This window comes from Equus przewalskii, chromosome 25 (genome assembly GCF_037783145.1).
Source record: "Equus przewalskii isolate Varuska chromosome 25, EquPr2, whole genome shotgun sequence".
In the NCBI taxonomy this organism is placed as follows: domain Eukaryota; kingdom Metazoa; phylum Chordata; class Mammalia; order Perissodactyla; family Equidae; genus Equus; species Equus przewalskii.
Window position 1 is genome coordinate 5,259,569 of NC_091855.1, and position 22,745 is coordinate 5,282,313.

General features: G+C 43.5%; 1 long non-coding RNA gene across 6 annotated transcripts in view; it reads right to left on the reverse strand.

Moving 5' to 3' along the window:
* LOC139079413 (uncharacterized) overlaps positions 1–22,431 on the reverse strand; it is a 64,196-nt gene extending 41,765 nt beyond the window's left edge. The window contains exons 1-5 of one of the 6 annotated variants that reach the window (XR_011533034.1): positions 18,998–22,431; positions 17,852–17,924; positions 17,351–17,562; positions 12,841–12,912; positions 11,053–11,235 (exon numbers count right to left, since the gene is read on the reverse strand). This is a non-coding gene — a long non-coding RNA (uncharacterized lncRNA). Of the gene's footprint in view, positions 1–4,073; positions 4,164–11,052; positions 11,239–12,840; positions 12,913–17,350; positions 17,563–17,851; positions 17,925–18,997 lie in introns of those variants that run through there. The other 5 variants (XR_011533031.1, XR_011533033.1, XR_011533035.1 and 2 more) reach the window with 5 other exon arrangements.
* Between the last annotated feature and the right edge of the window lie 314 nt (positions 22,432–22,745).

The window sequence follows — 22,745 nt, forward strand, 5'->3', positions numbered from 1 at the left end:
AAAATGCCCTAAGGAGATTGTTCAAGCCTGGGACAAGAAAGCCAGTATTAGTCTCCCCAATCCCCACCCCAGCACCCTCAGTGCATGCAAAACTCTACCTGAGGTATGAGAAGTAAACTCCATCTGCAGGGTAGACAGAGTTACATAGGAATAGGATGGGCAAGAGCCCTTAATCTATTCATTTACTCTTGCCAATCCCCTGTGTCCTTGAAGGAGATCTTGGTCATTCTCTGGTCCACCTTGCTGCCGTGCTGACATTGTTAAAACATTCGTATCTCTTACAGGGAATGTGTCCTCCTTTTAACGTCTTCCCCCAGTTTCCCACGCATATAGCTCAAAGACAAAAATTGTCAACTTGCTGGAGTTCAGCAATGTTAGTTGTTTGTTTTCCCAAAGCCTTCCATGGTTTTTATGAAAATATCTCTAGCTCTTGTTCTCTGAGGATTCTTCCACCTCTGTTCCCTCTCGCAACCTTGAAATTCACAGACAAACTTACTCAGATGAGATTCAAACCATGACCTATAGATAGTCTGACCAAATGTTCTAATTCACCCAGAACACTTCCAGTTCCTGCGTGTTGTCCTATTGAATTTTTTTTTATGGTAAAGATTGGCACCTGGGCTAACAACTGTTGCCAATCTTTTTCTTTCTTTCTTTCTTTCTGCTTTTTCTCCCCAAATCCCCCCAATATATAGTTGTATATTTTAGTTGTGGGTCCTTCTAGTTGTAGTACGTGGGATGCCGCTTCAACATGGCCTGATGAGCAGTGCCATGTCTGCGCCCAGGATCCGGACCAGAGAAACCCTGGGCCACCGTGGCAGAGTGCGTGAACTTAACCACTCAGCCACGGGGCCGGCCCCTCTATTGAATTATTAATAGCACCCCCATCACTCAACAAGCATCTTTTTTTGGATAAAGTATATGGTCAACCTATTATTTGTATGCACAGATTTGGAAAGATCTCAAAACTGTGATTGCGAAAACATCAAGTTGCCTAATAGCGTGTTAAGTATGATCCTGTTTGTGTAAAAACAATTCGAATATAGGTGCTTGAAAATATGTATGTAGCAAATTGCCAAAGGAAACTTTGCAATGATTACTTTAAGAAAATGAGAATTGAGGGTGGGGGATGGTGAGGAGGATTTTTTTTTTCACTTTGTGTCTTTCTATTTGATATTTTTACCATTAGCATGAATTTACTTTATAATAATAAAACAATGACCTGTAAGACAAAGTGTGGAATTCCTGTAAGGCAAAGGGGTTTCTAAGGTTCCATTTACCACTGTTATTATTTTCTCAACTTGTTTACCTGCCAGAAATGGTGACAATCAAAAACTATGTAGCAGCAGCCAGTACCATGAAATGCGTGATTCAGAGTTCCTCTTCCCACCGCAATCCCCATCTTCGGGCCTCTTCCCCTCCTCTTACATGAGGAAGAGACAAAAAAAAAGGGAGATAAAGGAAGAAGAAGAAAGTTCTCTGGTAAATCTAGAGAATGGTGACACGGTGGGCTTGACCCCAGCCTCTGGTGGCAAACTATCTTTTGCTTTCTGGGGTGGGTGCCCCGCCCCACAGTGCCGGTGACCAGCCTTCACTCCTCTCTCCCTCCCTGACTACTTTTCCCCTCAAGATGCACACACAGCTTGATTTTCCTCTGGCTGCAACTCTGGACAGCACACAATAAACCATGTAGAACTCACAACTGAGCAGAAAGTCATGAACGTAGATTAAAGAGAAGCTCTGTACCTCTGATGCAATGTATATGTCATCCACTCTGCCATGGGAAAATGGCGTTCCCCCATTTTCCTGCTGGTTTCAACCTCAGAGATTGATGAGACAAAGTTCTCTCCTATTTACTTCGGGCGTTCAGTGCAGTCAGTTTGGTATCTCATGCGAAGATCCCACAAACTGTTGGTGGCATGTGACTTACAGCACAGAGGCCCTAAGCTACGTGGGGACTAAAGCAAGTTACTGGTCTCCTTGTTTAACCAGCGGGGGCCCTTTCCTCCTTGTAGGCTGCTTCTCCTCTTATGGAAAATAAGAGAACAACGCTGATGCCAGTCGACTGAGTGGCTAAGTTAGCCAAGAAGAGTTTGGCAGAACACTCCTTTCTGCTCTGGCACGTCGCCATTTGTTTGTGAAAGGTCACTGGATAGCATCTCCTCATTGAAATTAATGCAGATTGCTTAACAGAAATATTGACAAAATGAAATAGAACCAAATGGGAAAAAATCTTAGGGGATTCTAGGCCTAGATGATCAATACTCTGTTAAAACTTTCCTTTTAAAATTGCATTAAGCACAAAGCATAACATGAATCAGGAAGAAATTGCACCGATTATCCCTCATTGAGTGCACCTGGAGCAAGAAATAAAGGCTTGGCATGAAAATATAATCAGAATACCTTAACTATCCAAGAAGGGTAGGTTCATTTAAAGAACGTGATATTTTATCGTGGTCACTAGGGGCTTGCCCTCAGTCTCATTTATGTCATTCTTTTATTTCTATACATTTAAATCAAAGCCCAATTACATGAATGATGAAGGGTCACTGATTCATTCTAACGAAGAATCACCAAAGAAGATGAATTTAATGCCTTGGGGCCTTCATGGCCACATCCCAGGTGAGCTGAGCTCCACACTCTGAGGTTTCAGGGCGTCCTTATTAACCAGTTCCAAGGAGGCTCAAGCAAAAAAGAGCTTCCTTCTTCCTGCTTTTCACTTAGGAAGGCAGTTTCCTTTCCCCATCCAAGACACGCAGTAGCATTATCTGGATCCCAGTTTTACAGGTCGTCCGTCTGCCCAGCAAGGTTTTCCTAACAGGGGTATCCAGAGTCTTATCTGCTTTCTTTCACTGCCCTGGCCAGGGTCACACTCACATGCTTTGTGAGGTATCTTGACACACAATTACACTTAAAATGAGAGGATTCTCAAGACGAGGAAATTGCTATCGTATCAGTCTCTTACCAGGCTCTGCCATGAGGCCTTCCTTTAATTAAAACACCAAGTACACACAGAAACTGAGCCTGATTCTCCCAGTATCTTCGCCACCCTCCAGTGGTTGGCTATATTTGATCATTGCAAACAACTCTTAAGCAGCGAGGATGCTGTTCAGGGGCTGCAGCAGAAAAACACAAACTGGCCTCAGTTTCCTTTAGGGCCAACTATCTGTCAGATGGGCTTTTCCCATTTTCAGGCCTCACTCCACAGATTGTGCTGGAGTGTTGGGGGAGGCAAGGCCAAGAAACTCCCCCTAATTCTGCCTCTGCCAAGTGGAGATGAGAAAAACTGTACCAACTGCAGACCAGCCTCCAGCTCTGGAGCCGAGTGAATGGGGGGCTTCTCCCGCCTTTCCCTCCCTAACTCACTCTGAAGTCGCACTGGCTCATTCCCTTGGAATGCTCTGCCCCCAGGTCTTCTCACGACTGGCTTCTTCTGGTCATTTGGACCTCAGCCCAAATGGCATCATCTTCCTTGCCCACCAGTCTGATCAAGCAATCCCCACTTCTTGGGTTAAGTTTCCCAGAAGCGAAGCCTGAGATGAGGATTCGTGTGCAGGTGATTTATTAAGAATGCACCGCCTGGGGAATCCAGTTAGGGAGTGGGTGACACAGGATGAGATGTTAGAAGAAACCATGCAAGGGTGTGAATTGAGGCAAAGTGCCAGCCTCAGCCTGATCCCACAGGAGTGCTGGTGTAAATTAGGACTGAGAGTTTGTCTGGATTCATTGCAGGGGAGCTGGGCTTTCACGCTCCTGCCCCAGTCAGTCCTTGGGTAAGGCTGTCCGGAGGAGGATCGTGTGAACATGACCTCCCAGGCACTCCCAGCTCTCGCACCTGCCCATGAACTGGCTCCAAGGCCCAAAGGCAGACCTTTGAAGACAGTCACAGGGGCAGGCTGTGTGAGGGCAAAGGCACTCAGGAGCAGGGGATGGGCACACAGACCCAGCCAAGGCACCTACAGCATCCGCTCACCCTCTACCCCCATCATTCTCAAACATACACCCTTGTTCTATTTTCCTGAATGCACTTATCACTATCTCAGATTATCTTGTTTACAAAGGTATTTACTTACCGTCTGTCTTCCCAACTGGAATAAAGTCTCCATAAAAGCAAAGATCCAGCTGTCTTGTTCACTGTCCACCCCCAGGCATAGAACCACTGCCTGGAACACAGGATGCTCAATAAATATTTGTTGAAAAAATGAATGAACCAGGCTGACATGCTATGACATGTTACACAACAGCGTGGGACCCAGAGGAGGGGCTAGTCCTTGGACCCTGTCTTAGAAGGCAGAAGGAAATGTGAGTGTGAAATAGGCACAGGATCTGGAGCTGGTAAACTTGGCGTTAGTAGCCACGTGACTTCAGACAAGTAAAGTCACTACGCCTCCTTGGCCTTAGTGTTCTTATCTGTATAGTAAAGGCAAGTGTGTACAGACTTAATTATGAGGATGTTCATCACACTGTTGTTTATTACAGTTAGTCATTGAAAAGAACCTAAGTATTCAACCTTGGGAGATTAATCATATCCACACAATGAAATACCATAGCAAACACAGAAATGGAGCTGTGAAAATACTATTTAGTGACATGAAAAGATTTACAAAATATTTTGTTAAACGAAAAAACAGTGGGTTGTAAAACAGTATATGTAGTACAATTCTTTTGTAATGTATTTCACAGGTGTATATTTGTATCTGCATACATTAAAAAAAGAAAGTAAACACATTAAAATATTTATAGTGGTTACCTCTGGGTAAAGAGATCATGGGTTGTTTTTACTTCCACCTTTTATCTTGTCTGTGTTTTCTAAACTTTTCAAAGTGAAGAGTATTACTTTTGTGAGGGGAGAAAGGTGTTTTTTAAATTACATTTTTACAATATCAAAATAATCTCCAAGGACTATCCCAACATTGCTTGTTCTTACGAGAAGTTTGTGATGTGGCAGAAAGAGGATGGGACAGGTGCTGGCCCAACCTCTGCCCCCTGTTAACGGGGTTGCAGGGGGCGGGGTGACAGGGAGGCGGAACAGTGGTTAGTAAACGTTGAAACCTTAATCTCTCCGGGTCAGCTTCCTCATCTGTAAAATAAGTAAGCTGACTAGACGCCACCAAGAACCCTTACAGAACAGGAAGAGGGACGTTGCGTGAAAGAGCAAGCCGCGTGCATGCTATGTGCCACATATGAGAGGTCAGTACATACTAAGAGGCCCCATCGTTCACCGTCCCCGCGCAGGGGAACTCCTGGCCTCTGGATTTGAACATGCAGTCACTCAGGCTGACTCTGTCGCAGCGAGCACGTGGCCAGAACTCCTGGCCAGAAGGACCGCATGGGATGAGGCTTTCTAAGCACTTGTCATCTGCTCATACACAGCAGAAAAGGGTTGTTGTCCCCTAACGGAGCCAGGTCCTCCCAAAGCCTCCTTCATGGGTAACAAATAGCAGAGCTGTTGCTTTTTCTTAACAATATTTGTGATATTGACTGAGAGGCTGGGTGCGGAAAGTTTGAGGCTGATAATTAATCACCCCTTTTTCTTCTCTGACTTTTAAACCAAGTAAGAAAAAGACAGAAAAATAATGGAAGATCAACATGTCAGCTTTATTAGTGATCACCTGGATTACTGATACGGAGAACGGGGCTTGGGTATGCAGTCACAATGGGGCTTTGAATACTTTTCCCTGTGCCCTGAATTACCAACCCAAACTGCAGAGACACAGCCTCCCAGGTAAGCACTCTACAGGAAGGAGCAGCCAGAGGTGCTTCAGACAGAGAGAAGGGGGCAGAGGCCCACGTTCACACCCATTCCCTGGTCTCAGCAGTCAGACAGCCTCCCTTGTAGAGGAGCGAGAGAGAGTGGCAGAGCGAAGAGCAAACGGTACCCATCATTTTTGCCTCCTGGAGTTAGACGTTCCTTATTGAAACAGAATGTAACCTCCTTGAGGATTTCTCTATTTTGTTCATCGTTGAATCCCGAATCCCAAATCCCTAGATCTCAGTAAATACCCACTGGAGAATGAATGAATAGCAAAAGCAATCTTGAGAAAGAAGAACAAAGCTGGAGGCACCATGCTCCGTGATTGCAAACTATATTACAAAGTTATAGTAATCAAAACAGCATGGTACTGGCATAAAAACAGATACATAGATCAAGGGAACAGAATAGAGAGCCCAGAAATAAACCCACGCATATATGGTCAATTAATTTAAGACAAAGGAACCAAGAACACACAATGGGGAAAGGATAGTCTCTTCAAAAAGTGGTGTTGGGAAAACTGGACAGTCACATGCAAAAGAATTAAACTGGACCTTCTTACATCACACACAAAAATCAACTCAAAATGGATTAAAGACTTGAATGTAAGACCTGAACCCATAAAACTCCTAAAAGAAAACACAGGCATAAGCTCCTTGACATCAATATTGACAATGGCTTTTGGATTTGACACCAAAAGCAAAGGCAAGATAGCAAATATAAACAAGTGGAACGGCATCAAACTAAAAAGCTTCTGCACAGCAAAGGAATGAAAGGGCAACACATTGAACAGGAGAAAATATTTCCAAATCATATATCTGAGAAAGGGTTAATATCCAAAATATATAAAGAATTCATACAACTCAATAGAAAAAAAATTTTAAATCTGATTTAAAAACAGGCAGAGGGGGGCCGGCCCCGTGGCCAAGTGGTTAGGTTTGACGGCCCAGGGTTTTGCTGGTTTGGATCCTGGGTGCAGACATGGCACCGCTCATTAGGCCATGCCGAGATGGCATCCCACATAGCACAACCAGAGGCACTCACAACTAGAATATACAGCTATGTTCTGGGGGGCTTTGGGGAGAAGAAGAAGAAAAAAAAGATTGGCAACAGATGTGAGCTCAGGTGCCAATCTTTAAAAGCAAAACATGGGCAGAGGATCTGAATAAACATTTTTGTAAGGACATACAGATGGCCAACAGGTACATGAAAAGGTCCTCAACATTACTAATCACAGGGAAATGCAAATTAAAACCACAATGAGGGCTGGCCCCACGGCCGAGTGGTTAAAGTTCCGCACGCTCTGCATCGGCAGCCCAGATTCGCGGGTTCAGATCCCAGGTACAGACCTACTCCACTCATCAGCATCCCATATACAAAGTGGAGGAAGATTGGCACAGATGTTTGCTCAGGGCAAATCTTCCTCAAGCAAAAAAAAAAGGAAGATTGGCAACGGATGTTAGCTCAGGGCAAATCATCCTCACCAAAAAAAAAGAAAAAAAAACCCCACAATGCCACAACAAGTTATCACCTAACACCTATCAGAATGGTTATTATCAAAAAGACAAGAAATAAGTGTTGGAGAGGATGTGGAGAAAAGGGAGCCCTTGAGGACTGTTGGTGGGAATGTAAAGTGGTGCAGCCACTATGGGAAACAGTAGGGAGGTTCCTCAAAAAACTAAATATAGAACTATCCCATGATCCAGCAATCCCACTTTTTCTGAAGAAAGTGAAAACAGTAACTCGAAAAGATATCTGCACCCCCTGTTCATTGCAGCATCATTTACAACAGCCAAGGTATGGAAACAACCTGAGTGTCCGTGGACAGAAGAACGGATAAAGAAGATGTGGTATATACACAATGGAATATTATCCAGCCATAAAAAGGAGTGAAATCCTCCCATTTGTGACAACATGGATGGACCTTGAGGGCATTATGATAAGTGAAATGAGTCAGACAAAGAAAGACAAATATATGTGGAATCTAAAAAACAAAAGAAGCTCGAAGATACAGAAAACATATTGGTGGTTGCCAGAGGTGGGAGAAGGGGGAGGGACAAAATGGGTGAAAGGAGACAAAAGGTACAAACTTCCAATTACAAAATAATCAAGTCATGAGATGTAATGTACAGCATGGCAACTATAGTTGACAATACTGATGGGGATATTTGAAAGTTGTCAAGAGTATAAAAATAGTTCTTATCAAGGAAAAAAAAATTCTGTAACTGTGTATGGTAACAGATGTTAACTAGACTTCCTGAGGTGATCGTTTCACAATATATACACGTATCGAATCATTGTTGTACACCTGAAACTAATATAACGTTGTATGTCAATTACACTTCAATAAAAATAAATTAATTAATTTAAAAGAAAGAATGAATGGAAACATGAGAACTTGGGAACGGGATTTTCCCTAACAATAAGGAGTTCTTTGAAATTATTTCCACAGCTGAACTAGCTCCCCGTTTGTTCAATTGGAAGTACCAGATCTAAAGAGTAGCATTGTCTGTCCCTTGTTGCAGGGTGTCTTGGTGGCTTAAAAGAGTAGTCAAAGCACCCAAGATACAAGACGTCTTGGGGAGAGTCTAGAAAGAGTTGATTGGACCCCGTCATTCGACTGGGGTCTTGCTCAGGCTTAGGCGAAAGACGGCCAGTTACCCAATCCTACTGACCTAGGGTTCTCACGGACAAAATGGCCCCCGCCAGTCTGGTCCTTATTAGAGTCTCCACAATAAAGACTAAGAACAGGTGTTAGCATAGAGCAGTGTATTCTCCAGTCAGCTCTAGGAACCACGTCCCCTACAGTTTATGTGGTGTCTTATTTTTCGTTATTGTTAATACTTTCCCACGTCCATATATCCTGTTTCTCACAGAGACATAAACCAACTGGATACGTTTCTACCATCACAATAATTCCTAATTCATTCTACATTCCAAATGCTTTGTACTAGCTTGAGGAAGAAAAAAATCCAATTTAAAATTAGGATTTTGTTTTTAAAGTAATGGTATTAAAGTCAATTTTTAATATCAAAAATGGATCTAGAAGTAAGTATAGATTAAATCAGTGGCGCGTGTGCTTGGAATAAATGTTGGGAGCTATGGAAGCATCTCCGCGACGACGTATACATTAAGTTTCAATTTTGTTCTTTACTGTATCTCTGAATGACAGACATGCTGAATGCAGACCTCAATTTAAGCCTTCTCTTTTTTCTTTCTTTAAAATTCTGTACCAATTAGATATTCTCTAGAAAATGTTCAGCATATTCATTTTACCTTCTCTTTTAGTAATTTCATATACAAAAAGGACCATTTTTAAACTTAAATAACATGATAATGAAACTATAAGCTAGCAGTAGGCATGGATCAGATGTATTTTTATTTCTAAAGGTTGTGACAGACAGACAAAGAGGATGAGTCTGTAGAGACAGATTTTGAAGCTTATACAGAATATAGGCATATAATGGTGTCCTCCTAGTCAATATTCTAATTAGGATGGAAGACATCCTGTGACATGACTTCTGTGTCCCAGAAAATAACTCCTTTCTCTAACCTTTCTGCAAATTTTGACAGCCCCGTTGGTTCAGATATTTCATTACACTGGACCAGCGGTTCTTAATGGGGGCAATATTGAATCTGTCCTTCCCAGGGGACATTTGGCAAAGTCTGGGACATTTTTGGTTGTCACAACTGGGGGAGAATGTGCTACTGACATCTAGTGAGTAGAGGCCAGGGATGCTGCTAAACAGACAGTAATGCTCAGGACAGTCCCCTACTACAGAGAATGATCTATCCCAATATGTCAATAATGCCACGATTGGGAAACTCTGCACTTGACTCTTAATACTGAGCAATCTTCTAGATCTGTGCTGTGGGGTGACTAAGGGAGGAGTCACAGGATGGATAGATCTTCTGCCTTAAAAAGATGGGTCTGATTTAAATAAGTGGAGGGGCATTCCAGGAGAGAATTTCAAGGTAGGAAAAGGGGTCCATAAGCAGGCACATGCATGAAATGCTGAGAAAACAATGATCAAGTCAGCCTTTCTTAAAAGGAGAACCTGCTTTTGGGTATGCTAAGATAAGCGGCATTTGGGAAGCCGCATTTGGGAAGAACTTAAATGTGTTTCGTTAAGGAATTGAACTCTATTCTTATATTTAGTAGTGCAAAATTGGCAACTTTAGAACAGGAAATGAACATATGTTTTACCCACTTTTGAAATGCAGCTGCCCAGAACTAGTTCCAAGGGTCTCATAGTGGGTAGTCCAGATTAGAGATGAAAAAGCAGGAGACAGAGAAGTCACTTACTAGGTTATCATAAATAACCAAACAATATGAGCCGAAATTATAGTAGTGATTGTCCTGGAAGAAAGGGACAAGAAAAAAGAAGATATCACAAAGAACAAAAGATTTGGCTATTCCTCAGGGAGTTTGGTGATGGTAAACAAAGGGATTTGGAAGTAGGAAGCTGGGACTAAGAGAACCAGGAATATTCTGAAGCTGACAGTCTGGGCAGGGTGGGAATCAACAACCAGATAGGTGGTAAAGGGTAAAGAAGTGCGCCTGAATCAGAATTCAGAGTAATGCATTATCACGCCAGATTTCAGCTAGGCAAAAGCAATAAATTCTTGTCTCCTCAACAGCGCATGCACATTCCTCCTCTGAACTTTTTCCCATTCGAATTTTCATCTGTAATAATCTCCTCTCTCTCTCCACTTTCCAACTAACACCCACCTTTGAGGCCCAGCTTAAGACATATCTTCCTCATCGATACTCTCCACGTCACTGCAGAAGAAGAATATAGACAATTGCCCAGTATTCAGTCTAGAATGGTACAAAAAGACATGAAGCTAAGGAGACATGAATATTTACAGGTTACAGATATAGCCTAGAACCCAGGAAGGCCTGGGTCAGAAATCCAGCCAAACAGTTCAGTACCAAGAAAACCTAGATGCCAGAGACAAACAGCCAGGAAACTCAAGAAATCCGGAGGGAAACACAGGGGTAAGATACGAGGCAGCGTTAGTCACAGAGAGGGAAATAAACATTAGTTAAGAGGAATGTGGTAAACAATCCAGTGTGGGGAGTAAGGCCCAGTCAAGAACAGGTGTCTGGAGTCAGACCAGGCTCGGATCCGGCTTCTCTGCCGTGACGTTGCCAGCACTTCACTGCACTTGCCTGAGCCTGTCTGCTGAACTGTAAAATAGAGAGCATTATGTCCACTTCACAGGACGGTTGTGACTGAATGATATGGTTAATGAGCTGAGAGATTGCGATTAAGTGAGATTAAATGATATACATGTGACAGGAAAGATGTTTTGAATTTATTAAGGTGTTTTTCTCCTTCGTCTCTGATGACATGGCCTATGTCCGAGTCCATTGCTTTTCCAACTTTAACGTTGACACTTACATCTGAAGACTTGGTTAAAATGCAGATTCTGGTCCAGTAGCACTGGGTGGAACGTAGCCTCACCTAGATTCCACACTGCTGACAAGGTTTGTGACAGAAGGGATGCAAAAGAAAGACAGAGATAACATTAAACTTCTGAGGTTAAAACTAGGGTTTTGCTAGGAGACAGTAGACATGTAAGCAGGTTCAGGGCTAGACCCTAGAGTTTTATGTAAATGATGACCAGATTAGAAGAGGAAGGGGAGCCAGTCAACTCCATTCCAGCCCCACAGGATTGTGGGAAGAGGAAGCTAGAGGGAAGCGGGAGGGCAGAGTGGGGCATGCATGTTTCACTGCTCCTCTCTCTGGGCTTTCCCCCTGAGAGGGGGAGGCGCGTTAGGTAAATGAAGGTAATACTGAGGGAAAGATTTAGCTTTCCCAAGCTGCCCTGGGTTTCCACATTGGTTTGGTAGGTTTCCACAATAGCTGAGATTCTGACCTGAAAGCTATTCAGAGAGGCTCTCCACGACGTGGTGAAGGACTCCAAAGCAGACCTCCTGAGCTGGGGCCACTGGGGGTTACAGCCAGGTCTCAAAGGAGTCCCTCGACCAGCTATATGGAAAGAGAGACTAAGTGGGCCAGGAGCAGGATCACAGCCCACCCAGAGCTAGAGAGAACAGCCACCGACTTTAGCCATCCACGTCAGAGGAGCAAGCTGCACCCAGTGGACAAGAGACATTGGCCTGGAGCCCAGAAGAGAAAAGGACATCACCCCTAAGGACTCTGGTTCTTCCATATTGTTCTAGGACTGTGGAAAGCTGCCCCCTCCGTGCATATCCCTAACAACATTTTAGAAAAGAAGCAGCAGAGGGAGGGAGGCTCTCTGAGAAGCTGAGCGTTTTCATCCAATAGATGAAATTGCTCAGTGCTACCTAAGGGAGAGATTTAATTTATGGGATTGGACTAAGCTTGCAATTGGACTGGACAGTTAAATAATTTCCCCCAGTGGGTTCAGGCTTGAGAAGAAGGCCAAACTTCTTAGAGACAAAATGAAGATATGAATTTTTATCTAAACATCCAAGCTACAGCTGAGTTAAATTTGCAACCACGCTACAAATATATGAAGTGCTCAGCAATGTGTCGGCTACACAGAAAGTGATTGACAGATGGTAACCAGGTTAAGTAGGTTAAGTAAGGACTAAGAAAAGGCCACTGGATCCCACAGTTAAGAAGACAGCATTCCCTTTTGGGAGAGTGGCTTCAACAGAATGATAAGGGTGGAATTAGCCACAGAAGATGCTCAGCCTAACTGTGAAAGCCAGGACACTCAGCACAGCTCTCATTCCACATAGCGGCAGGAAGCGGTGTGGATAGAGTAGAGATGAAATCCTCCCTCCCAGGGCAGAGTTCAGGGTATCATCCAGTGAGTGGAAGGATCCCTTAGGGGAGTTTGGATCCTATTTCTGGAAATTGGCTCCAAAGCAATTCTCTTAATGAGAATGGGTTTTTTGCCAAGTGTGGAGATGGTACTTAAATATGAAAAAAAAAAATTATACACTCCAAAGCTATAGCCAAGAATTCTTCATTTAAAAACAATCCTGAAAAAATTAGTTCATTCTATACACCCCCAAATTGTGGTTTCATCACGTCACAGTCTGGAGAGGACTCTTGCTTCTCTCAAGGCACTTTCACTTCCCTTACCTCAGATAAGGACTGCTCTTCATTCACACTCCCGGGTAGGTGTTTCCTAATGACCGGGGCATAATTCTCTCCCTAAGCAGAGCAGAGTATTTGTTCAACAGCGGAGTAGTCGCTCTTAGAGAAATTGTGAAATGGGGAGGCTTGTCCTGACCACCCACACTTTCTCTCTGGAACCACACAACATAAATTTGCCATCTCTCCAACGTCGCCAATACACAAAGCCCTCAGCCCACCCCTGGTTACCTAGGCGTCTCCTCTCCCAGATGCTCTCACACAGCTGCTTCCCTTCCCCAAACCCAAGCCATGCCCCAGCCCTGCCCTCACCTCACTCCTCCACCTCCTCCTCCCAAGTATGCTGGTGCCATGTCCCATGATCTCAGGCCCCACCCTTTCCCAAGGACAAAAGCGAAAAGCCTTTTAGATGACCCAGTATCATTACTCATAGGTATCTTGGTTACCTTGTGAAAATACTTAGTGTCACATGAAAAGATGCTCAACATCATTAGTCATTAAGGAAATGCAAGTCAAAAACACAGTGAGATACCACCTCATACCCACTAAGATAGCTATAATCAAAAATGTGGAAAATAACAAGAATCACTAGTGTTGGTAAGGAAGCGGAGAAATTGGAACCCTTGTGCACTGCTGCTGGAAATGTAAAATGATGCAGCCACTGTGGACAACAGCATTGTGGCTCCTTAATAATTTAAAAATAGAATTACTATATGACCCACCAATTCCACTCCTAGGTATATACCCAAAAGAATTGAAAACAGGCGTGCCAACAAACACTTATACGTGAATGTTCATAGCAGCGCTACTCACAATAGCCAAAAGGCAGAACAGACACTGAAATGTCCATCAATGATGAATGGATAAACAAATTGCACTATACACATAAAAGGGAACGTAATTCAGCTGTAACAGGAATGAAGTACTGATACAGGCTACAACAACGTGGATGAATGTTGAAGACATGATGCTAAGTCAAAGAAGCCAGACACAAAAGGTCACTCATTCTATCATTCCATATATGAAATATTCAGAATAGGCAACTCCGTAGAGACAGAAAGCAGATTAGAGGATACTTGGGGCTGGAGGGATGAGGGGACAGGGAGTAACTGCTGAATGGGTGTGGGGTTTTATTTTGGAGTTATAAAAATATTTTGGAACTTGATAGAGGTGGTGGTTGCACAATATTGTGCATGTGCTAAATGCCATTGGATTGTTCACTTTAAAATGGTTAGTTTTAGGGGCTGGCCCCGTGGCCGAGTGGTTAAGTTCGCGCGCTCCGCTGCAGGCGGCCCAGTGTTTCGTTGGTTCGAATCCTGGGCGCGGACATGGCACTGCTCATCAGACCACGCTGAGGCAGCGTCCCACATGCCACAACTAGAAGGACCCACAACAAAGAATATACAACTATGTACCGGGGGGCTTTGGGCAGAAAAAGGGAAAAAATAAAATCTTTAAAAAAAAAAAGAAAGATATTTAAAAAAAAAAAATGGTTAGTTTTATGTTAGGTGACTTTCACCTCAATTTCTTTTTTTTTTTTTTAAGATTTTATTTTTCCTTTTCCTTCCAAAACCCCCCCAGTACATAGTTGGGTATTTTTAGTTATGGGTCCTAGTTGTGGCATGCAGGACGCTGCCTCAGCATGGCTTGATGAGCGGTGTCATGTCCGCGCCCAGGATTCGAACTGGCAAAACCCTGGGCTGCTGAAGCAGAGCGCACAAACTCAACCACTCGGCCACGGGGCTGGCCCCATCACCTCAATTTCTTAAACAATATTTATGTCTCCTTAAGACCATCAAAAAGTAACCCAGAGCCAGCCCTGATGGCCTAGTGGTTAAAGTTCAGCACTCACACTGCTTCGGCGGCCCAGGTTTGCTTCCTGGTCGCAGGTCGCAGAAGCACACTGCCCATCTGTCAGTTGCCATGCTGTGTTGGCGGCTCACACAGAAGAACTAGAAGGACCTACAACTAGGATACACAACCATGTACTGGGGCTTTGGGGAGGAAAAAATAAATAAAGAGGAAGATTGGCAACAGATGTAAGCTCTGGGTGAATCTTTCACCACCAAACAAAAAAAAAGAAGTAACCCAGAGTGAGAATACAGGGCCTATAAACATCTTGAGAGCAGAGGTTATATCTCGAGAATTTATATCCCCTATAGAAGGAAGCAAGGTGCCTGGCACACAGATATTAATAAATATCAGCAGAATGAATGAATGGGTGAGTGCTCTTCCAATGTTGTATACAGCATGTTGTTGCGGGCGGTTGCCAGCCCTGCCCCTGCCCCCAAGGGCAGCTGCCAGTTCTGCATCTTTCCTGGCAATGAGTCCACGTAGCAGTCGCAAAATATCTGTGGGCTGGAAAATCCTTTCCTGTGTCCCAATACTTTGAGACTTAGTAAGGAATCTGTGCCATTCTTTTTCTCAACTTAAAATTGCACATTTTGCTATCCTGGTTAGAGAGATGCCACTGACTGAAATATCTTGCCTCAAGAGTGGGTGACATCAGCATCTCATTATCAAAATTTTCCTCCCTGCAAAGCTTTCATGTTCTTATAGAGAATGTTCCAGTTTAACGGTAAGCCCCTTAAAATGCAGGGTTGTAACTAATTGCGAGGGAGGAATAGCTCTGTTGCAATACAAGGTGGCTAACCCATTAAAACCGCAAAACAGAACTGAATTTCCTGAAATAAGTTGCATCTCATTGCGAGGCCCTGATTCCAGTCTGAATTTATTTTGTAATTCATTCAGTATCTCAAGTCCTAATGTCTCTTTCATCATGCTGGTACCTTCTTTATTGCCCAACCTGACTACAGGTGAGATAACTTTAAAACACTTTTTGAGGGGCTGGCCCCGTGGCCGAGTGGTTAAGTTCACGCGCTCCGCTGCAGGCGGCCCAGTGTTTCGTTAGTTCGAATCCTGGGCACGGACGTGGCACTGCTCATCAAACCACGCTGAGGCAGCGTCCCACATGCCACAACTAGAAGGACCCACACAAAGAATACACAACTATGTACCGGGGGGCTTTGGGGAGAAAAAGGAAAAAATAAAATCTTAAAAAAAATAATAATAAAAAAATAAAAAAACACTTTTTGAGTTTTATGCATTTTATAATAATTATGAGCATCTTCCCCAAGCCAAATATGGGATGAAGACAGGTTCCACTGGAGGTTTTGCCTTCTGTTTCAGTGAAGCGGCATTTCAGAATTTCAACATAAGTTTGTCAATACCAACTAATACAACTCAGTTTCCAAAAGCCAGAGATGCTATTGGAAGAAGAGTTTTAATGAGAAATACAATTAAGAACTAACTGGGGCTGGCCCTGTGGCCGAGTGGTTAAGTTCGTGCACTCCGCTTCGGCAGCCCAGGGTTCACTGGTTTGGATCTGGGGCGTGGACCTAGCACTGCTCATCAAGCCATGCTTTGGCAGCATCCCACATAGAAGAGCTAGAATGTCTTACAACTAGGATATACAACTATGTACTGGGGCTTTGGGGGGGAGAAAAAAAAGAGGAAGATTGGCAACAGATGTTGGCTCAAGGCCAAACTTCCTCACCAGAAAGCATACCTTTGAAAAAAACAAAGAACTAACTGCAACTGTGGTCTTGGAAGCCACTGCTTACACTTGTCTTTGACAATACAGCATCCAGCTCAAGCGTGGTTATCGCTCTAATCATAGAAATGCAGATAGGATTTTTCCAGTTTACCAAGCAATTTCACAGACCTTATCTAATTCGATCTTTCCAACATCCAAGGAGATGAGTATGTCAGCTACTGTTATCTCTATTTTAAAAATTCACAAACTGAGATTTAAGAATTTTAAGAATTGGCTCAAGGTCACGTACTTTGTAAAAGCACAGACCAGGCTTAAATCCAGTTCATCAAACGCCAGACCTCTAGCCTCTCACTTCCGTGCCAGTCCCTGTCCCCCAAGAACATGAGTAAACCACCAAAATAATTGGAGAGTTTTACTGAAGCGATCTGGCCTCCAGCGCTTCGCTGTGCCTTGCAGAAAGAGCTGCTCTGCCCTCAGTTCCTGCCACAGCCCCCCCCAGTTTTTGCACACAATCCGCAATATTAAACACACCATGGGTAGGAAGCAAGTTCCTTTTTCAAGTTATCCACCTAGCGTCTACACAGCTGCTGTTTACTGAAGGCTTTGGCAAAGAGCAGTGGGATTCTTATCCTATTCCTGATGTGATTTTTAATTTCCTGGTATTCCCTAATCTCGTTTCATTAAGTATATTCCTCCCATGCACGAGTTTGTACCCTCTCTGAAAAGAGAGAGGCGTCATGTCGTGGGCGGTGAGATCTGTGATTTCCCGGCTCCTGGATTCCCTTCTTTCTCTCCTGTAGTTAATAGTTTCCTGGCATGGGGCTTTAGCCTGGCAAAGCGCGGAGCGTGTTCCCGCAGCCTCGCTCACCTGCCCCTGGGTACTGCAGATGGCTGTCAGGTGACAGAACTCTTCCCCAACCCGCTACTTCCCCAGCAACTCACCTTCCCCACTGCACATCCCAGAGATGGCCATCCCAGGCCCAGCGTCAGTGTGGATCTCAGACGGACCCAGCTGAACATCTTCCCTAACGTTATTGGATTTGGCTAACTGCCGGTGCTGTTCAAACTCTTGGAGAAGTGCCAGGTTTGGTAATTCCTCTCATGGAGTCACTCAGTATCAACTCTCCACTTTCTTCCCTCTAGGCTTTCCTTCCCTGCTGGGAGGGAACGACAGGGCAGGAGAGAGAACAGGTTCATAAACACTTAGCTCTTTTCTGCTCTTCTGGACCATGCCAATGGGAGAGACAATGGGCAGCTGCCATGCCCTCAAGGGCTCTGGCTGCAGCCTCAACGCATTGCCTTTTCTTCACAGCTCAACCCCCTCCCCAAATGGGCTCAGGTATTTGCCTCTGCACAAACTCCTCCCAGGCTCCACACCAGTTTCTGTGTGACTCTTGTAGTTACAGGAAAGTCAACACTGTTATTGTCACTCCTGAGTCATACCTGCATCACCAGGTATCAGACTGGACAAAAAAGGTTCTTCTATTTCTACTGATCCAAGTCATTCTGTTTCCACCTGGAAAACATAAACACAAACATTCCCAAATATCCATAACCACAAGAAAACCTCTTATAAGTGACCCTTCACATATGAGTTAACCCAACAATTTCCCCCACACTGCTTTCCTCCTGAATAGTCCTACCCAGCTCTCCCCCACTGGACAAACAAGTCTTTACCTATTTCTTGTTTCCTAATAAAGAGTATCTAAACTTTTCCCCATCCCCCATTGCTTCCCTCATCCCTCTCCTCTTTATCAGGGCTGCCCACCTTCTCATCTCATGTTCATTATGAACTCTTCAAAATTGTGCTTTGTGAGACCTTTATGACACACCATTCAGCCAGAGGGGCCGTTTGCCGAAAGCTGCACACCGGCAAATAGGCCACAAGTTCTTGAATTACCAGAGAGCCCAGAGCCCCTGGAGCTATTTCTGCCTTGAATTAAGCAGAAAAAGAAGCTGCTGCCAAGTGGAAATGAATTCCCACTGTGATACAAAGGAACGATTAAGGGGCAGCTACTGTCATCACCGCCCTTTACCAGAGGACAAAACTGGCGTTCAGATAAGTGAAGTGCCTCGTCCAAATGTTCACAGCTGATAAATGGCAGATCTGGGCCTCAATCCCCAGGCTGCGGGCATGACCACTATGCCAGCCTGCCATCACCACCAGCCTGCCATCACCACCAACCTGCCATCACCGCCAACCTGCCATCCACCCAACCTACCATCACCACGAGCCAAGTTGTTTTGCCCCAACTGTGCTCACCAACAAGCCTTCTGGTAGTAATTTGGCTTCCTTTGTGGTTTTCCTCAAGGTTTAGAATTTGCTGACCAGCCAAAAAGAATATTTGGCTACATTTGACCACTATATTTATCCCTATAAATTAACAAGTTGGTATCTTCTAAATTAAAGGGAAAAAAATTGATTTGTCCTAATCTTTAAAACTTTTTCAAAGTTTTTCTGACCCATTGACATCTGGGGCAAATGAGTTTTACTTCAAAGGCTCTGAGAGTTTCTGAAACTCTCCTCGTATGTATTCTAGTAATTCCTCATTACACTATTGTATCAGTCGAATAATGAATGCTAGTTACCACAACAACTCTGAATAACGAAGGCTTATTTCTCGCACATGGAATGATCTGGTACAGGGTGCGCCTCTCCTCCATCTTGTAACTAAACCGTCTGGCATCTGTGGCTTCCAAGCTCACCACATGCATAGATTTAAGGACCAGGCCTGGGAGCAGCTTAAATCATCTTCAACAATATCGCATTGGCCAGAACCTAATCACATGACCTCAGACATGCAAGAGAGGTGGGAAAATGCGGGGAAGCAAATGCGTATTTAGTAAGCAGTATCAGACTCTGCTATGACACTTCATTTATGCTGAGGACAGAAAATGGAAAGAGACAGGAAAAGAATAAAAAAGAAAAATCTTTAATCTTAAATCTCATTCACTGAGATTGTCAGTTAAGTTTTCCAGGCATTTATATATATAGAGAGAGAAACATATGCATTTCTATAAAGTATGCATGTATATATATATATATATATATATATATATCTCCATAGATAAATATATCCATAGATATATACACTTTTTAAAATTGGTATCACATTATACACACTGCTTTATAGCCTGTTTTTTCTAACAGAACATTTCCCATATCAATATACACATTGCTCCATCGAAATTCTTAGTTACTACATAACCTTCCATTTTATAGTTATCCCAGAATTTGCTTATTTCCCTATTTCATATTTAAATTGTTGCCAATTTTTTAACTGTTATAAATGATACTATGTAAGTATCCTTATAAATAAATACACGTTTGTGAATTTGTCACACTAGACTAAACTCCTAGAAATAGAATTGCTTAGCCAAAATATATGCAGTTTTAGATGGTTTTTATACATATTGCCAATAACCCTTCACAAAAGTTATACCAATTTACATTCCTTTATAACGTTTAAATCATTTCAACCTGTTACGGTGCTGCTCTCTATGAATGTTTTTGTGATTTCATGACAGTGGCTTCTATTTTGTTGTTATTCAACACTGGTGATGTTAAAATGTTCTTAGGGTTGATCGCATCCTTCAGTCCAACACTCACCACACTGCAATGGGATAAGCCCATACAACCCATCACGCCGCAGTCACAACCAAACGCTGGACGAACGCAGAAAACGACTACCCGAGAGCTCTGAAAAGTAAACAAGAACGGGCACAGGGAGGGAAGTCACCACTTAAAGAATGATTAATATGGCTGTGAGTTTCCTAGGTTTTCCTTTCTCTTTCATCTCCTGGTTTAGGTTTTTCTTTCTCCTTTATCTCCTAGTTGTGACCTGAAGGAAGGCTGAATTGGGGAACCATGGAGCAGATTCAGAAAGCAAAAACCCTGAGAGAAACCCATTTTCCTGGTCAGAGGATCAAGAAACGGGTCCGTGAGAGCTGCAGAAGGTGAGGGGAATTCCCACCTCTCCTCTCTCTTTTCTCTTCCAGCCCTGCAGACATCTGCCTGCTGCAGGGATGGTGGTGGCCTCCGTGCAGGCACCCAGAGTCCCTAAAGGAAACCTGTCTGTCTGAATAGTGAAATCAGGCAACGGGGCACCTGTACGCAAGGAGTGTGAGTGGAATCCTTCTTATTATTTTTTCTCTCTTTGCTCTCTCCACATCACCGCAAAGGTGGGCCAGGTCGCGCAGAACTGCGCAAGAGCATAGGAGACTAAAACTCTGGGAGAATCCCAAGCTTCTGGCCATGTCTAGAAGCCAGAGAAGAGAAAGCTACAGAAGGATGTGTCCTAGTTCTATTTGTGGACCAACACAAGGCCCCAGCTGATCCCCAAGTGGTGTGTGGGGGACACTCTGAAAGAAGCCTAGTAAAGGCTTTAAGAACTAAACTATGATATAAACCCCCACCCAACTCCCAGGCTGACCCCTGAATGGCTGGCGCAAGAGGCAGACAGACTCAGACAGCATAGTTAAGGCCTTGAAAACTGAACGAACATTACTCAAAATATAAAGAGCAAGAGAAATACGAACAACTCGCAAGGGAAAAGACAATCACCAGACGCGGTCCTGAGCAGCTATTGTAACTCCTCCACACGGCGAAGGTGACACTCCTGACTTGAACGTAAGGTAGATCCTCTCGGCAGAGAAATAGAAATTATTTTTAAAAATGGAAATTTTAGAACTGAAAATACAGTATCGGGGGGTAAAAACTCACTGGGTGGATTCAAAAGCAGAACGGCGATGACAGAGGGAAAAATCAGTAAGCTTAACGGTGGATCCGTAGAAATTATCCCGTCTGAAGAACTGAGAGAAAAAGATTGAAAAAAATACAAACAAGCGTCACACACATGTGGGACAATGTCAAATGGCCCGACATTCATATCATTGGAGTCCCTGAAGAAGAGGAGAAAGAGATGGATGCGGGAAAGTATTTGAAGAAGTGGTGTCTAAAAACTTCCCAAATTTGACAAAAGATGTAAATTAAAACCTCAATGATATACGATCGATCTTCATTATTCACGGAATTTCTATGTGCAAATTTGCCTACTCGCTAAAACTCATTTGTAATTTCAAAATCAATATTCACGGCGATTTCGCAGTCATTCTCAGGCATGCGCAGAGCAGCGAAAAAAATTGTACCGTCTGAAGCGCTCATTCGCAGCTGAGCGGGAAAAGGCTACCCCGCCTCCTTGTTTCAGCCTCGTGCAGAGATGGGCGGAGGACCGGACGGTAGGGGGCAGTGCAGCGCGTACAAGGAGCTCCAGTCTGGGTCCGCTGCAAGGGGTTTGAAACCCGACTCGAGCGGGACGGCCTGGAGCAGTCACTTAACACTTCTCAACCTCAGTTTCCTTTTTGTAAAATAAAGAAAACAGAGTCTACCAGGAGTTATTTCTAGGATTTAAGATTATAGTCTATGAGATAGACATATGTATACATATTTCTCCTAAGAGTAGTGGTTCGATATTCACTAATTCTTTGTTTGCAGTGACTTTAAAGAACACAACTACTGTGGATAAGAGAATCAGCTATATTATCGAGCCATACAAAGGAAGGAAGGATATGTTACAACATGGATGAACCTTGAAAAGGTGTTCAGTGCAAGGAGCCAGTCACAAAAAGAATGTATGTTTCCATTCATACGAAATGTCGAGAATAGGCAAATCCACAGGGACAGAAAGTAGATTAGGGGTTGCCAGGGCCTTTGGGTGGAGGGGAGCAGAGAGTGACTGCTAATGGGCATGGGGTTTCTATCTGGGGTGATGAAAATGTTCCGGAATTACATAGTGATGATGATTTCATACTTCATGAATGAATACACTAAAAATCACTGAATTCTATACTTGAAAAGAATGTTTTATGATATGTGAATTATATCTCAATTTTTAAAAGCAATGATATTCTACTACACATCTATTACCATGCCTAAATTTTAAGGAAAAAAACCCTCACAATAGCAAGTGTTGACAAGGAGCTGGAGGAATTGGGGCTCTCACGCAGTGCTGGTGGGAAGGTAAAATGATGCAACCACTTTGGAAAACAGCTTGGCAGTTTCTGATTAAGTTAAACATACACTTAACATACAGCTCTGCAATTCCACTCCTCGGTTTTTCCAAGTGAAATGAAAAGCTATGTTCACACAAAACCCTATAGATGAATGTTTACGGCAACTTTATCTGTAATCACCCTAATCTGGAGACAATCCAAATGTCCTTCACCTGGGAAACGGATGGAAACTTATGGTATAGCTGTACAATGGGATACTGTTCACAACTAAACAAAACCAGCTATGGTTGGATGAGATGACACGGATGAACCTCAAATACATCGT